At 37.8% G+C, this 17,280-nt stretch overlaps 1 long non-coding RNA gene across 1 annotated transcript; it reads left to right on the top strand.

Moving 5' to 3' along the window:
• The first annotated feature begins 20 nt into the window (after positions 1-20).
• On the top strand, positions 21-10,230 carry LOC121357856. Its single transcript, XR_005955789.1, has 4 exons — positions 21-75; positions 570-1,964; positions 7,206-7,306; positions 8,948-10,230. It is a non-coding gene; the product is annotated as an uncharacterized LOC121357856 (long non-coding RNA).
• Positions 10,231-17,280: the final 7,050 nt, after the last annotated feature.

Genomic DNA, 17,280 nt, shown 5'->3' with positions numbered 1-17,280 from the left:
CGGCCGCGGGGAGGCGGCGGCGGGAATGGATCCTGCCGGAATGGATCCTGCCGGGAGCCAGCGGGGTTGCATGAGGTATTAGTAGGGAGGTCTTCGCCGTGAGGGCCCTGAGACAGAGGAACACGTTTCCAGAGAAGCTGTGGATGTCCCATCCTTGGGAGCGTTCTGGTGTGGAGCTCTGAGCAGCCTGGTCCCGTGGAAGGGTATCCCTGCGCCTGGCAGGGCGTTGGAACTGGGTGATTTTTAAGGTCCCTTCCGACCCAAGCCGTTCTGTCATTCTGTGGTCCTGTTGAACGACGTCGCTGCGGTTAATTTGCCTTTCCGGGCTGGGCCTGGCTGTGCCGGGCTGCGGGGAAGGGCTCGGCGGGGTTGGGGCAGGGCTGCGGGGCTGTGCCCGGGTGCGCTCCTGGGGCTGCCTCCCGCACCGGAGGGGACAGCTTTGTCACCAGCCTTCTCGCCTTTTAACATGAGTATTAGGTTTAAGATCACTGCTGCCTGCCTGCTAACGGGAGCTTAGCACAGAAATGCCGAAACTTTGCTAACCTGTATTTCATTTTTAATTTCAACAGGTGATTTGAGCTGTCTTTTGTGGCATCATTTTTCTCATGCAGGACCCTCCGTTCTTTGAGATAATCGTAAAATCTGCAGACATCCCTAAGGCTGGAATCTGAATGTCGTTGCACCCCAGTCTTTGGATAATACACTAGAAATCATGAAGTGGATTTTAACTCTTTTGTTTATTGTCTTTTTTTGGATTCACAGACTATTCTGAGTTAGAAAGGGCTCCACAAGGATCCTCGAGTCCAGCTCTTAAGTAAATGTCCCATAGGGGATTGCACCCACCACCTTCGTGTTACCAGCTCCATGTTCTGACCAACTGCAACTCCTGAAATTTAACAAATTTAACTACAAATATTGATGTGTTCTTTCAATGAACCCACACATCACCATGAGGGCATCACAATATCCCAGCTGTATGCTGCTCTGCTTGAGGATTTTGAAGCCCAGATTGCCTGGTCTGGTGGAAATATTTCTGGTGGAGATATGTAGGTGCAAGCTCTGCCATTTCACAAGCAGGACCAAAAGTAAGATCAGGAGACACCTGGTTCAAATCTGTGAAACTGATATGGCATGTCGAATTTCAGGCTGCCCTAAAATGGACCAAGGTAAAAGTGAGCTTTGGAGATGAAAAGAATGAAAACAAAGACAATCTTGAAAAAAATTACTCTCTTGTTGCTTGTGTGTCAGGTACCTTAAAATAAGAGTCCTTGCTGCTGTGGCATGAGCTCAAGCATAGTCCTCATGCATCACTCCTGAGAAATGACCACCTTGTTCGGAGAAGTAGCAGCTTATTTTCAACTTGAAGAACCCTGCAGTGCTGACTTCTCTTCCATATTCCAAGAGAAAGGACAGATAAACCCAGTGTATGCCTCTTAGCATCTGTCACGTTTCCAGTGTTAGAACCCAGATATTTGCTGGGGAAATTAAAAGTCCCTAAGGCTCAATCAAGGTGTAAACATCATAGGAAAATCAATTGAAAGCTGGATCTAAAGGCTCACCTCACCCTATGGAGGATACTCGTGCCTTAAAGCTGGGTTCTGAGAGAAGCAGCATTTCTGAATGTGTGGAATGTAGCACTAGAGCTGAAAGATGCTGAGAAAATCCATTTAAAGGGTCATGATGTGGATCGTGGCTTTAAATGTGTTTATTGTCACATGACTGAGTAAATCTTAATGGAAAATCATTGAAGATCACACATGTGAATAAAAGAAACCTTCCAGTGCTTCATCTGTGAAAGTGCTTTTATATCACTTTATAAAGTGCCTGGAAAGTGCCCAGAAACAGCCATCAGAGGAAACCTCATCTCAGTGCACATCATCTGGAACTGAGCAGATAAGCAATCTTCATGTAGCTTGCTTGGCATTATCAGGATATGGTTATGTGCCCACACAGTGATTTTACCAGTAAGTCAGGTTTTATTTTTTGCTCTCATCCACTTGCCTCCTCAGCTTAAGCTTATTGCTGCAAATAACTTTGTTTGGTCAATGCAAAATGTATTGGAGCTTTTCAGTATGGACTGTAAATGCTATTACCAGAAGCTACTGTAAAACAGCTTCATGCTGGTTTGAGCAAAGAAAACATAAGAACTGTAAAAATTCTAAAAATGTGTTGTAAATGTTCACATTTTGATGATGTTCATTCTGCAAAATCCTTTCTCATTTAATATTTTGAATTATGACTGTTTCTATGAGTAGTTGACCATCATATTCTAACAATTTCAATATTAGTAGCCTTTTAATGACTCTTAACATTACTGTGAAGGTATTTCTATCTAGGTGAACACCTTTTAGCTCTGCATTTGGTGACATTTCTTATAGCTAAATATTATCTCCGTTTATAAATGAAAGACCATGACTAGAATAATCTGTCCTAAATCATAAAAGGACATTGTTCCAGTATTCTAGTTCTGTTCCACTTTGCATTAACTACAAATCTCACTTTTGCACCAATTACACTTTTTTCCTCATTGCTTAAATAATGCTTCTGTTAGTAATTTCAAGTGCTTTACCCTCCATAAAACTATGCATTTAGTGCTCACCTTCATGTCTGTAGGTAAAAATCTTGAATGACAGTGCACAAAGGTAGCCTGTGTGTTTTTCTGTTTAACCTTTCAGTATTAAAGGTGGTTGCAGTGATTAATTGATTTTAGCAAGGTTGCCCTGGCTGCTGCTGGGATATAAAGCAAGTTCTTGCTTCGTGGGTTGAACTACTGTTTTGGTTCTGATTGCTCAGTATGGCCAAGTGAAAGAAGAGGTGATTGTCAAATAAGGTGATGGCTCATGGGTGTGTGCTGGAGTTTGTGGCAGTGGTCAGGTAAGGAAACAGGCAAGGTTAGGAATGTGAAGGAATGGGGAATGACAGGGCATCCTGTGGCTGCAGGCAGGCATCTGTGTCATGATGAAGGGTTTAGATCAGATTGTGAAGGGTTTTGATGGAAAGGTTTAGATTGCATTACGAGTTATGCTGTCTAGTTTTGATGCCTTTGTTGTCTTTGGGATACATGGGCTTGTTCTGAGGTTTTTACTGCTTGACAGGGCAGGAGATAGAATTTTTTAAAAGGTTATAGCAGAATTTCTGCTATAGGAAAAGTAACAGAGAAAACAGTAATTTTTAGAACTAAAAGCAAAACAGGTTTTTTATTTGCTTCACAATGACTTACAGTGTCCTCTTAATTGTGACTGTAAGCCAAGAACAAGGCTGCAGTCCAGTATAACTTTTTCTCTAAGGAGGTAGGAAGGAGAGCACATGGAAGGACAATTGAAATTCACAGTACTTCAAAACAGAGATGACTACAGCAGTGAAAAAATTTATGAGTACTTATACAAACTGTTGGTTTTTTAAGTGAGAGGAGAACTGCTTTTTATTAACAAATTATAAATTGTCTCTTGAATGAGTATTTTCATTCCTTTTGGGTGGGAGGTGTGGGGATTAAAAATCCTTCTTCCTTACAACTGTAGTGAGAAAACCTGGAACTGGGTTTCCTGAGATGCTCTTTTGGCAATTTCCATTATATGTGGGGGCGATGAATTTTGAAGATTATAACTTACTGTTCATTGTTATGTTAACATGCAGAAAGTTTACTTAATTTTAGTTTCCTAGTGAAAAATTTAATAGGTTAAATACTTCACAATTTTTTAAGCTCTTGATAGTGTGGAATTGTAATTTTTAAAAGATTTTTTTCTTAATATTGCTTACATTTTTGTGATAAATGTGAGCAAAGGAAACCTTTCTAAATATTTATTTAACACCATGCTGATTTCTGTACATTTTTGAGGAGCAGAAAAAACAATAAAGAAACTAAGAAATTTCAACTTGCTAATGTTTTTCAGATCTTTCATTCCGTTAAAGGAAGCTTTACTGTAGAATTATAAGGAACTGTTATTTGCTGATTCCTTGCTTGTGGAGCTGGTACAATGAGAGCCTTCCTGCTGGCTATGGGGATGGTTTTTGAAATAGTTTTAAGCACAGCTTCTTAGCACTAAGCTTGTGTTTAACTTTGTGTTAAGTTCTCGCTGTAATTGCTGTAACATTATTTGGTTCAATATGCTTGTTGTAGCTTTTAACCTACTTGAATGCCTAACTGGTTAGTGGAAAGCAAAGTACAAATTGAATCTTAAATCTTAAAAAAAGAGTTCAGAAGTTGCTGCAAAGTTGAGTTATTTTATATTAAAAGATATATTTATATTTATATATATTATATATCTATATTTACAAAAAAGGGCTAGTGGTCTCAATTGCATTTCCCTTTAAAAAGAAATCTTCTGTGCAAAACCTGCAACCTCCTACCACTACTTTTTCCAGACCAAATTTAGACTGTCAGCAGATGTGCTTAGAAGAAAATGGACATGTAAACGGTGTTGTGTCTGCCACTAAAAATAATCCTTTGAAGCTTGGGTATTCTGAAGTCTCTGTTCCTTCAATATTTTTCATATGCTCCATAATTCACAATAAAATAACTCCCTGCAAGTGCATATTTTGCTAAGTCATTTTTAATTGTGCTTTGAAATCTTTGAGAGCTCCTTGTTATCATGTTTTGGTTTGTTTTGGCTTTTGTTCTGTTTTGACATTGTGGATGCACTGAGGATTCTTAGAGCTGAGCTAACCTTGGATTTGCTACCACAGTCCCCATGTCAAATTATGTATATCTTCATAATTAATAATTGCTCTTTCTTCTTAAATGCATCTCAGCCAGATTTGGCCTCATATTGCCTAAATAACCACAAAATACTTAAATACTACATAGGAGTTCAGTTTGAACATTTATGTTAATAACTTTAACGTGGATAAATGTATTTCTTCTATTTTAGATTAACATATTTTTTCTGGTTTTAAGCTACTGCAACAAACTATAGCTTTTAATACAGCTAAGGAATGGATCAAGGTCTGCAAGCATCTGTGCAAGCATAGGTGCTGTTTCTAACTGTACTGAATTCAAGATGTGCAGTTATTTTTCTTTTTTTTTCTCTTTCAGTGCTAAATATTTGCTTAATACAAGTGTATGTACAAGTAAATTTGCTTTAATTGATGGAAGAAGGCGTTAAAACTCATTAAGATCTATTAGAACAGTGGTTTGGAGGGCAGGGAGGAAGGATTAGGAATTTCTTAGAGTTTGCTTGAGGGCACTCAACAAGGATCCCCATCTTTCCAAGGCTGTAGGTGGGCTGGGATGTGGCAGATGCATTGAGCTTGCAGCTGAGCAGCTCTTACATAGGTAGAGGAGAAAAGACAACATTCAGTGCAGGAAATCTGGATGGCAGGACATGATGAGATGCTTGGGTTTTGAGTACTTCTTAAGTTGAGTTTCTGATGAGCTCCTTTTGGCAATAGATAATTGCTTGGTTGGATAACTAGCTGTTAGTTTAAAAGGAAATTCTGCCTTGTTAAGTAGGTAGCAGCAAGTCTATCTTCCTTTGTCAAGTGTTTCTTCATCTCAGTGAAGCTTTATTTCCATCTGCAAGAGGTAGAGATCCTTGCTTCATACAAGGAAGACTCTATTACCTTATCATTTTGTTGTTTGTTGTATTGCTAAACTGGGATTGGGGATGCTGTACTGCTGAGAATGTCAAAGCTGAAGGATGCTTCATGTCTGAAGCTTTTGTGGCTTTTACTTTATGTCCATGTGACTGAAGTAACACCAGAATTGTAATACTCTTCATGATGACCATCTAGGTTCAATATTCAGTTTAGATCTATTTTTACCCAAGAGTTTAGTCTCTTTCTGATTTCTTTTTGGACATTTAATGATGTCAAATGTGCAAATCAACCAAAATGATTCAGCCAATTTTCTAGAAGGTATATGGGGAAAACTTCCTGTTCATGTTTTCAAGTAGAACCTGCAAGACTGTGAATACCTTTTATTTAAAAAGCCCTAACAGTCCATGGCTTGAAGGAAATGTATAAGCATTTTTCAGGAGGTGTCTTCTGTTAGAACAGTTGAAAGGCCTCATTCCTGATGGAAAGATCTGTTGAGATTTGGCCTTTTCAATGTCTCTGAAAAATGCAGTGAACAATGACAATACCTTACTGCAGGAAGGTAATTGTGACAGACTATTTTAGGGACAGGAACTAGGAAGACTTGCCAGTTTCCTTTGGCACCTGGCTTGCAAAGGTTTTTAATTCTTTTATAGACAGCATATAAAAGATGTTGGATACTGAACACCAGTGGGGCTGGAAAACCTGTGAGCTGTTGCCAGAGATAAAGACGAGATGAGGAAATTAACTTAAGCAGAATTTGGCATGTTAGGAAAAGTGATAATGGGTCATGGCAAAATGGGCAAATAGTAAAATAATAGGGAGTCTCAGAAAATGATAATAACTTGGACCATAGTTTGGTCTGAAGTGAACAGATGGATTTAGTCTCAGACATGTGAATCAGCATTAAATTAACAGGGTGCACAATCACTTCTATTTACTGTTGCTGCCATTACTCAAATGACAGTTCAAGCGTCAGAGTTTTGGGGTGTGTGAGAGTATATATATATATAAAAAATATATAATTCCCCATTGTGAAACCTGGCATTAATGTTTTAACTTCTTAGGTATTTTGATTCCAAAAATGAAACCTAAAACTTGTTGAGTGTTGAAAAGAAAACAAAATCATTAAAAAAAAAATTAAGAGAACTCTCAATACAGGTCAAAAAGCCAAACACTCATCTGTGTGGGTGGGTACACTTGAAAAATCTTCAATTGCCTGATTTGCCTGTATGCAAATTTCTGCTCCCACTGATCCTTTTGAAATTCATTGTGTAGAATGGGTGGTGCTTCATTAGCCTTGCTTTATTCTTTAGAGAGCAGAGTAGATACACAAAAAACAATGAGATTAAGGTTACCAAGGCAACTTTGATTTTGGCAATTTAACTTTAATTTTGGCAATACCTAATTTTTATTTCTTGTCTTGGCAATCTTAAGGAGTTGAGGCTTTGTTTGAGTTTTTTAATACAGCTTTTATTTTATGTTGTGGGAAATATGTTGGGAATTTACCTTAATATATTAAAATAAATGACCAGAAATGCTGTCTTCTTCAGCAGAATGTACTGCTGTATGTTCTGAGTTACTAGGTTCTACGTTGCTATTCCCCATGAATGTGCCATACAGTGGCTATATAAAAGTTCATATATTTCTTATTTATGTCCTGTGACATACAGAGCCTTCAAAGTTACTGGCTTCATCTCCATCACAACATCCTTACATGTGTCGGTGGTGTCTTGACTGAACCACGCTGGTGCACACTGGATTGGAGAGTCAGGTAAGTGTTTATTTATGCTTGAATACAGCAAATGAGAAAAGCGGTAAGATTCTTAAATATTTTTTAATCTGTACATGGTCACAAAACTGGCAATTTATCCTCCCTTTTCTCTTAGTCACTAGAGACTCCAGAATGCCGCAGAATTTGTAATCTGATGCTTGCTGTGTCATCACATTAAAAGGAGTGGGCAATTTAATAAATAAGGCTTGGTGACACTGGGTGAGGAAAAAGTCTTTAAATTTTTCTTCCTGTAAACAGCAGTCTGCTGAAATGTCTCACATGATCAGGTTCTGCTTTTTACAAATTATCTTCAGAGCTGGTACTACAGTTTTGAGATTGATTTATTTATATAACAATTAACATCAGCTTTTATATCTTGTTTGTAAACTTTTGGGAGGGTGGTGAAAGGACAATTTTTGGTATTTTGGTAGTTTGTTGCTAGTACAAAAGCAATAATATACAAACTTGTCAGCACCAAAAAAATTGAGTCAAATTAAATTATTCTATGCCAAATGATACTTCCATGGTTGCAAGTATTTCATTTACTCTGAAACAAACACCAGGTATCTTCTCAATCAGGCTTTTTTCACCCTAATTTTACAAAGTACGGTATATATTTCAAAGTGTATGCAGCACTGTATTTCTTAAGATTATATCTTGGTTTGACATTCACTGATCTTTGTATTAGTCTTAACATAATTATCATTTTATGTTATTTTAACAATTTTTGGATATTCATAACATAATGAAAATCAATTCCTTGTAGCATGGTAGCTGTATTATGTAAAAAAGTTGGTTGTTCTTTATCTGCATGTATTATGATCACTGGAAGTTTACCTGAGGAAACTTAGAAAACACAGGAATGCTAGAAATGTGCATTGCAGGATAAAGCTTTTATATGACAAATACATTGTAATCTGGTAAAACAAAGCAATTCAGGTCAAATGAGAAACCTGAAAATCATGTTTCTCCTTCCTGCATTGTCACTTTTAAAAAGAAAGGGACATTTATTGTCATGGCAAGTATGTGAAACGCAATAGTAACTTGTGAAATGCTGTCATTTTTGTGATTATAATTTGTGCTTACCTAATTTTTTTTTTTTTCTTTCGTTGTGCTGAGCAGTACTTTAGCAATTTTGTAACGCAACTGTGCATCCAGTAGTGATAGTTTGTATTTCCAAGAGGTGTGTGAATGGCAGTTAAACATGTCTGTAAACCTATTCATTGTATTTGCAGTATATACAAAATAAAACAGAGCAGTTCGTTCCTCAAAATTACTTATCTTTAACTTGCATCTAATTTTGCCCCACAGGTTAAAAAAACCCCAAACAACACAACAAATGAACAAACAAAAACCAACTCAAACAAATTACTTTTCTTGAGAAACTCTTGTGTGTTTCACAAATATAGCACAGAATGAGAAGCAAGGTTTATGTTCTCTACAGCTTTGTCTTTCCTCACCTGAAATTTTCATATCTCAGATTTTTAAATCTTTCCATCACTGATGGTATTTTAAAATATTGGTGTAGTTCATTTTGGGTTTCTTTTTGAATTGGTTTACTTAGCTTATTTCTTAAATGGGAATCCAGAGAAGAGTTGAAGGAGCATATGGAAAATTACAGAACTGCTACCACCCTTTCAGATCAGGTATTCAAAACCAGATATCAGTTGAGTGGACATCACAAGCAAAACCACAAATGGAAGAGAAGGAAGAAGCCTGAAGATAATCCTGTGTGTTTCAACACAAAAGCAACTTGAAAGAAGGATTCAAGCTAATTTAAATGTAGTATGTACAGTAAGTATGATCTGTATTATAGCAAAACTTGCTATTTTGTTTCTTAATTACAGATTGGTAATCTGGCACATCTCTTTATTTGCTGATTTACTTACATATTTTTGTAAGAAAGTTGCTCTTTGATAGCCTGAACAAAAATAAAAATTGCTGCCTCCTACTTGGTTTGTGATAGTACCAGTCTTTAGAATAAATTAAGCATGTGCTGATCAAAAGGTGCAGCTAAGGTTTTCTGCAGCAGTTTGTTGCAGGCAATATCAAAGTCCAGGCACTGAAATAGATTCTTTCAGGAGCCAAGAGAAATGCTGTGAGACTTCTTGGAATTCTGCAAGTTAACTAGGTGAAAAAACAGCTTCCTTTGGGTCATGGCTGCATTTTTAAGAGGAACATTAACTGAAGTACCAGTTTTATCAGTTAATGTAAAATTCTACTTATCTGCACTTGTAAGGGTTAACACCAAGACTTTGCCTGGCCTCAAGTGCGTCCTTTCTTCCAAAGAGATTTTGAGAAGGCATTTGATGTTTTTCTGTTATTCTGAAAAGATATCTTTTTCTTTGATAAAGAAAATAATAATCTCTAGCCATCACCTGTCCATGAGTTGACATTACAAAATATCAAAATCTGATAGCTTTTCTAATATTTAGGTAGAGAAGCTTGAGTACATCTCTTGGTTTCTTCTAAGTATGTGCATTTGGCTTGGGGTGCTTTCTCTTTTTGTTGTTGTTTGTGACCATACATGTCTGTTACATTGTCAGAAAACATTTTTGCAACATTTTGACTAGAGAAGTCACTTTCTTACTTTCACAGTTGTGTATCATAAATAAATTCAAATAATCAAAGCTTTTTCCCCAAAGGCTTCTTTGTCTCACTGTTTTCTAGGACTTAAATAATTGTCTATACTGAATCTGGCTTTCCTCATTTGAAGTTATTGCTCATGTGGAAAATAATAAATATATGTTTTAGTAGCTCTCTGAAATTAGTATAATAAAAAGAAAGCAAAAATGGAATTTGGGTTCAGCTAGTCAAAGGCCTAATTGCTTGAAGTGGGCTAGAGCCTTTTTGTTAGTAAGTAGGGAGCAGCCCAATGTGCTGATGATGTACCTTGTACATAGACATCTGCCTTCTGGGCTTTTTTTAAATCAAGTAGTCAGTTAACAAAACTTACCACTGTTTTAAGTGGCAGGAGTAAGCACTTTAAATTGTTACATTATTATAAGAGTTACCTGTGGAGTTGCACTGGAGTATGACATCCCGAATTTTATCTGAGGTTACATTTGGAATGTGATGTCTGATGTACGTGCTACAGCTCTGTTTTGAAGGAGAAATGAGCTTTTATGGGCTGGGTTTCTGGAGCTCTCCCTGGAAGAGGGAGATTAAGAATTTACTTGAACTTTTTGTACCTACTTTTGACTTGAGCTTTGCCTGACTTCTGTACAGCAAAACAAACTTTGTGTCAACACTGTTCATTTCCTACAGTCCCCCTGAGGTGCAAACTCATAAAATTGGCATTGGCTATAGTCCCAGCCTGCAGCTGTCCTGTAATTCTTTCCACTAAAGGCCCTGTTCCCACAGCGGAGCGGGATCTGTGGGGAATCACAGCCAGCTCAGTGGTGTGTCCTGCGGCACAGATGGAGTAGCTGATGGCAGAAGGGTGTGAGGATAACCCTGCTGTGCTCACTGTGACAGGGCTCGGGCTGTGCCCTGCACAGAGCTTCAGAGCAAACTGCCTCATTTTCTCTCTGCCCCACAACTGCCTCTCGTTATGCCCAGATTATCAGATACACGTGGGAAGTATATTTTAGAGTCTATGGTTACTGTAAAGCTTCAAGGAATTCCTTTAAACTGAGAAAGATCTGCTGTCAGGAGGTTACTAGCAAAGTGCTGAAAGCGGGACCTGGAAATCCAGCTGTGTTCCTGGCCGTGGCGCTTTGTTTGTGTTCCTCCAGGAGGGGGCAGCAGACGAACAACATCAGAGGCTCTTCCTTACTTTCCAAACGCTTTTCCAGTGTCCCCCTCGGCCTGTGAATCCCAGCAGGCGCTCCATACCTACGGGAGGGTTTAAAATTATAATTCCTATCTGTTTGCTACAAGGACAGCTGGAATGTGTGACTCGGAAGTCTTAATTCTGTTCAGTATTAAGCAGTAGAATTTATTGAGCAAAATCGATCTCGAGTTTATAGAAAGGGCAGTTCAATATTGAGAATTAAGATTTTATGACTATGGCAGTAGGTGTGTATATATTTTAAAGGATAAAGTAACCAAGAAACCCAGCCCCATGAGCTTATTAGTTAATGCCACCTAAGTCTTATTTAACATCTTTCAAATAGTTATTTTCTCTCAAGTTGCATATTACAATTCAAAATAATGTTCTCATAGCCTTTTTTCTCCCATCAGAAAATAAAATTAAGAATACACTAAATCTAGTGATGCTTTTCATTTGTGTGTAATTAATGTGCTTATGTACATTCTGTGCTTTTGCATTCTGCTGACAGAGCTTGGGAGTTAAAGTCCTCAATTCACAGGCAGTGCTAACAATGCTAAAGAATACAACTAAGTTTTATTGTCTTATTTCAGCCACAAAGTGCAGGTTTATCATCTAAAACTTTATGGAGGTGTACCATATTACTGACTGGGAGTATAGTAGGGTCTTTTTTAAAACTGTAGGGAAAATGCTGATTATTACCTACCATTGTGAATTTCTTGGAAGTGTGTGGCTGTAATTCTGTTTAAGTTGCAGATCAAGCAGTTAACAAAAAGCCGCAGAGAGACAGCAGTCACGCCTTTTGAGCTGCTAAGTTTTATGCAGTAGTTTATATAAAGAAAGAAAAAACATAGTGGCTTCTGTGAGTATCAGCTGCTATAATCAGTGTTCAGAAGCTAACTGGGAAGAATAAAACTAATTTCTGACAGGACTGATTCACTCATAGACTTGCCTTGATTGTTTTCATTAAAATTGTGTCGTAATGCATGTGGGACCTTTATGGAGCCTAAAACTTTATCAAGTGACTTGACTTTTTCTTTTCTTTTGTGGTGATTTTTCCTTTTCAAAGATTACAAGTGTTTAAGAGAAGAGAAGGAGATTATCACAAAGATTTATTCAGAATGGCATAACTTGGCTTTCAGAGTTGCCTTTCATCTTAAATCCCACTGTTTAAATCACAGATTTTTCCATATAGGCCCCATGGTTCTCCTGAGGTCACTGATTTAGCAGCTTTTATGCATCAAACACTTCAACTCCCCTGAGTATTTAAGTTCCCTCATGCAAGTTCAGAGCTTTTATTCTTTGAGCAATGTAAGCTTTATTTTTCTAGTGCAGGAAAGATCCACACAAATAACTGAGGATTAAATTCCCTTTTTCCTCTTTCTTGTTTTGAATACTGTTTCATAAAATAACTCTATGATTCACTCTTGCTTTGTGTAGTAATTAGCAGGAAGACTTTTGCCAGTAGAAGTCTTGAGTATAGTATAAGTTAATTCCATAGTATTCTAAAATACTTCATTTTCTGAGTGTCTGGACTTGAATTGCTTGCACAAATATGTCATTAAAATAGCTCTGATTTCCTTATAGACTACTTAAAGAATGAGTAATCCTGTTTATTACATCTAATATATGAATGTATTACATGTTTTTGGGAATAATATTTACTCAGCTATTAATTATTTACAGTGTGTTTTGAAAGGACATAGTTTCCTTTTGCTGGAAAGGTCAATAATCTGGATGAATGTGTAAGCACTTTTTAAACCTGCTATAGTTGGTTTTCACAGGACAAGGATTTTGAACTTTTATGCTTGCATTTCTCTCTTTGAAATTATTGTGTGTTAAAGATGTGCTTTTAGAGCATTAAAGACTTGTGCTTGAATTTGTGAACAGCCAGTGCTTCCTCTGTTGTTCCTGAGGTATACTGATGTGGATGGATGGAACGTAGGAGAATAGAGGTAGTGATGAAGGTAATCTCACCCCTAAGGAGTTACAGCTGAATTAGGAACAGGCCTGCCCTTAACAGGCCACAGCTAGATCCAGTTAGGATGGGTACTGTAAAAGAGTAGGTTGGCTGGTCGAGAAGTTAAGTTAGTTAGAGTTTGTTGGCTGTGGTGTCGTAATGCATGTGGGACCTTTATGGAGCCTAAAACTTTATCAAGTGACTTGACTTTTTCTTTTCTTTTGTGGTGATTTTTCCTTTTCAAAGATTACAAGTGTTTAAGAGAAGAGAAGGAGATTATCACAAAGATTTATTCAGAATGGCATAACTTGGCTTTCAGAGTTGCCTTTCATCTTAAATCCCACTGTTTAAATCACAGATTTTTCCATATAGGCCCCATGGTTCTCCTGAGGTCACTGATTTAGCAGCTTTTATGCATCAAACACTTCAACTCCCCTGAGTATTTAAGTTCCCTCATGCAAGTTCAGAGCTTTTATTCTTTGAGCAATGTAAGCTTTATTTTTCTAGTGCAGGAAAGATCCACACAAATAACTGAGGATTAAATTCCCTTTTTCCTCTTTCTTGTTTTGAATACTGTTTCATAAAATAACTCTATGATTCACTCTTGCTTTGTGTAGTAATTAGCAGGAAGACTTTTGCCAGTAGAAGTCTTGAGTATAGTATAAGTTAATTCCATAGTATTCTAAAATACTTCATTTTCTGAGTGTCTGGACTTGAATTGCTTGCACAAATATGTCATTAAAATAGCTCTGATTTCCTTATAGACTACTTAAAGAATGAGTAATCCTGTTTATTACATCTAATATATGAATGTATTACATGTTTTTGGGAATAATATTTACTCAGCTATTAATTATTTACAGTGTGTTTTGAAAGGACATAGTTTCCTTTTGCTGGAAAGGTCAATAATCTGGATGAATGTGTAAGCACTTTTTAAACCTGCTATAGTTGGTTTTCACAGGACAAGGATTTTGAACTTTTATGCTTGCATTTCTCTCTTTGAAATTATTGTGTGTTAAAGATGTGCTTTTAGAGCATTAAAGACTTGTGCTTGAATTTGTGAACAGCCAGTGCTTCCTCTGTTGTTCCTGAGGTATACTGATGTGGATGGATGGAACGTAGGAGAATAGAGGTAGTGATGAAGGTAATCTCACCCCTAAGGAGTTACAGCTGAATTAGGAACAGGCCTGCCCTTAACAGGCCACAGCTAGATCCAGTTAGGATGGGTACTGTAAAAGAGTAGGTTGGCTGGTCGAGAAGTTAAGTTAGTTAGAGTTTGTTGGCTGTGCTGTGAGGAAGAAGGAGTCAGTACTGTAAGGAGCTGCCCATGAGAAATCACCAAGAAAGTATGGAGCTTTTGCAATAAGATGACAACATACTGAGGATGGTGAGGGAGATAATCCAGAAAATCAAGGAGTTTGGGATAACAGATCTGTAATGTGCATTGGCCTTTTCAAATGTTTTGCCATTTCCCTTCCAAGGAATCTTCTCTTTGTGTATTAGCACATACATAATTTTCATATGGAGTTTTTTCCCCCCTTTTTAAATAAATTCCTTTTGCAGGAAAAAGGAGACCAAAAAATTCTAGAAAGCTTTGGTAGACCATTCAAACATCAAAATAGAACAATGCGGTATGATCATGTTGCATCATGCAGTATTGGCTGCTAGGAAATTAATTCAACACAGCAAACCATGTCATTTTGGGAATATAAATAAATAATTGAAAGATAATAAACTGAAGTATTTCATTGTATACAGGTCTGATAGGCATCTTTGTGCTCTTATCTTGCCCATAGTGGTATGAATCTTTCCTAACTAATAGCTTTAAATACTCATGATAAGACACATTAAAAGCCTAAATTAACACAGTAACTGAGAAACGTAATCCCTTCAGACCACTTACACAGGAAGAATAGGTGATGATTTTCCAGCTGTGACAGGGTTCATTTCCTTTCTGACAGGAAACATTCTTGTAGTTAGCTTTCCAGAAACCCATGGGAATGCATGCTGGCATCAAAGCCCTTCACTGCCAGCACTGGGAGTAGGGAACAAGGTCTCTCTGACCCAGCAGGTGCAAACACACATATGGATGTCCTCTTCATGTTACCACTTAGATAAATTGCTCAGGGAGGAAAAAAAAGTACTCTACTGTTGAGTATTGTGTGCTGTGTAGGAGTGGTTATTTTGTGACATGAAAAGGATTGCTAGAAAAAAAGGGGTTTTTTTCCCTACTGGTAGTTTTCTCTCTTATGTTGAATATGCAAAAACCAAACACTATGATCCTGATTTTAAAAAACAGGGGAATATTTAACTGATGGGGGTTTTAATGGCAATTAGGGATATTGATCTTTAAGGATATGTTTGATCCTCGTTTAGATTTTTTGTTCAGAAGACACCTATGTAAAGATATAAATACTGCAAAGACAAGGACTGCTTATGTTCCTGGCTTGTTAACTGAAAAGGGTGTCTTTGCTAGTTCAGGGGGATGTGGACTTTAACCACACCTTTTTTTCTCTTTTGGTACTCCATAGCCAGATTAGAAATAGGAATGTCTTCTCAAAACTTTTAAAGTCAACTTGCCTGTATAGGCATATTTGAAGCTTTTCACTATCACAGAGTTGGGTTTCCACTTTGACTATGTTCTCTTTCATTTTCTGGAAAGCTCCCTACTTCAGCTTTTTGTTTTGAACTTCATTGAACCTCTGTCAAAGGCCCAGTCTGTGTGACTGATGCTCTGGCATTCTTTCTGACTCAACCAAGTGATTTGTTTAAGTAGACTTTGCATTGCCATGGTTATAGTAAACCCATATTCTGGGGGTAAAAAAAGGCTGTTACATTAGAAATTCTGAATTACACAGAAGAAAGTACCTTGTAGCACTGTCTGCTTGGAACTGCTGGATCCACTCCATCTCTTTGGTATTTAAAAAGTAAAGCCTTCCTTCTTTCTTCTGAATTGAGCATTTTACAGGATTAGAAAATAAGGTTAAGTGAATAGGATGGAAACAGGTTATGTTGGGTTAAAGCCTTCCCGAAACCTCCTACTTGGGGTGTGCAGTGAGTGGGTGGATGGGACAGTGGGAGCCAATTCGATGCTTATGATAATACTCAAATAAAACAGCTTGTGGAGAACTTGTCCTATAGCACCTGGCAGCACAGTGGATAGGGAATATCCACCTTTGTCCTTAGTGGCAAAATTACCTTTCCCTGAGTTGAAGAAACTAAATACTCTTGTGGTCACTTGGCAGGAGTGTGGCGCTCCAACACTTGAGTGCTGTGGGTGGTGCTGCATCCCACAGCATCGGAGCCGTGGCATCACACAGGGCGGCACAGGAGAGTGGGCAGATGCCTGGCAGGAAACCTGGGTGTGAAGGGAGCTGACAGACATCTCTTGCTGCTGGGACAGATGGCTCTCAATCTCTGTGGTAGCAAGTGTGCCATGTCTTCAGAGACAGACATTTGCTCTATTAAATATTCTTAGCATATGTGGAAGCCAACTGACAGGCCTTCAAAAGTTACAGGAGAAGGAGAGTGATGGGCAAAACAGCTTGTGCTGGGAGCTTCTGGGCAGTGTGGCCAGCCACTGTTAATGGTGTTTAGGTGCATAAGTAAACAAGTGTCAAGACCCCCGCAAAATAAATTAAAATTTTGCAAAAAAAATGAAGACAGTCACTGTCAAGAAGAAGAATTGCAAATCTTGAACTGTCTCTGTATTCTTTATTATGCTGCTGTGTGACCCACAGCAAACACATGTAACTAGTTTTAGGAAGCTACTTATTACCTAGGAAAATATAATTTGCTACCTTGACAGCTGCTCGTGAACATGATGTCAGCCTCTTCCTGTTCATTTCCCCATCAACAGTTGGAGGTAAACCTAAAGAATGTTGGCTATGCAGCGGTCATGCTGTGCATTAATTCTTGAAAGATAATAGTGGTAGAACTGGTACAGGAGAGAATGCTTGTAATAATGCTGGTGTCAAATGCTGTCTTGAGGAGAATTGTTACTACACCAGGGTTGGTGTTAGGCTTAGATTCTTAACATATGTTCATTTTTAATTATTTTTTTAAAACTCAAATGTTTTCATTGGTATGTTTTATTTTTGGACATAAAAAATGAAAATAGGTTTTCTTATGTGGAGCTTGTCCTCTATTCAACCCTGACCATTCTGTGATTCTGTTTAATTTTTTCAGTCTGTGCTTTCTTCCTGATTAGGTTCATTTCAGGTTCCCCAGTGTAGGACTAAT

The sequence above is a fragment of the Pyrgilauda ruficollis genome, unplaced genomic scaffold (assembly GCF_017590135.1).
Source record: "Pyrgilauda ruficollis isolate IOZ18807 unplaced genomic scaffold, ASM1759013v1 scaffold35, whole genome shotgun sequence".
Classification (NCBI taxonomy): Eukaryota; Metazoa; Chordata; class Aves; order Passeriformes; family Passeridae; genus Pyrgilauda; species Pyrgilauda ruficollis.
The sequence above is the reverse complement of the archived record's forward strand: the minus strand, read 5'-3'. Positions and strand labels throughout refer to the sequence as shown.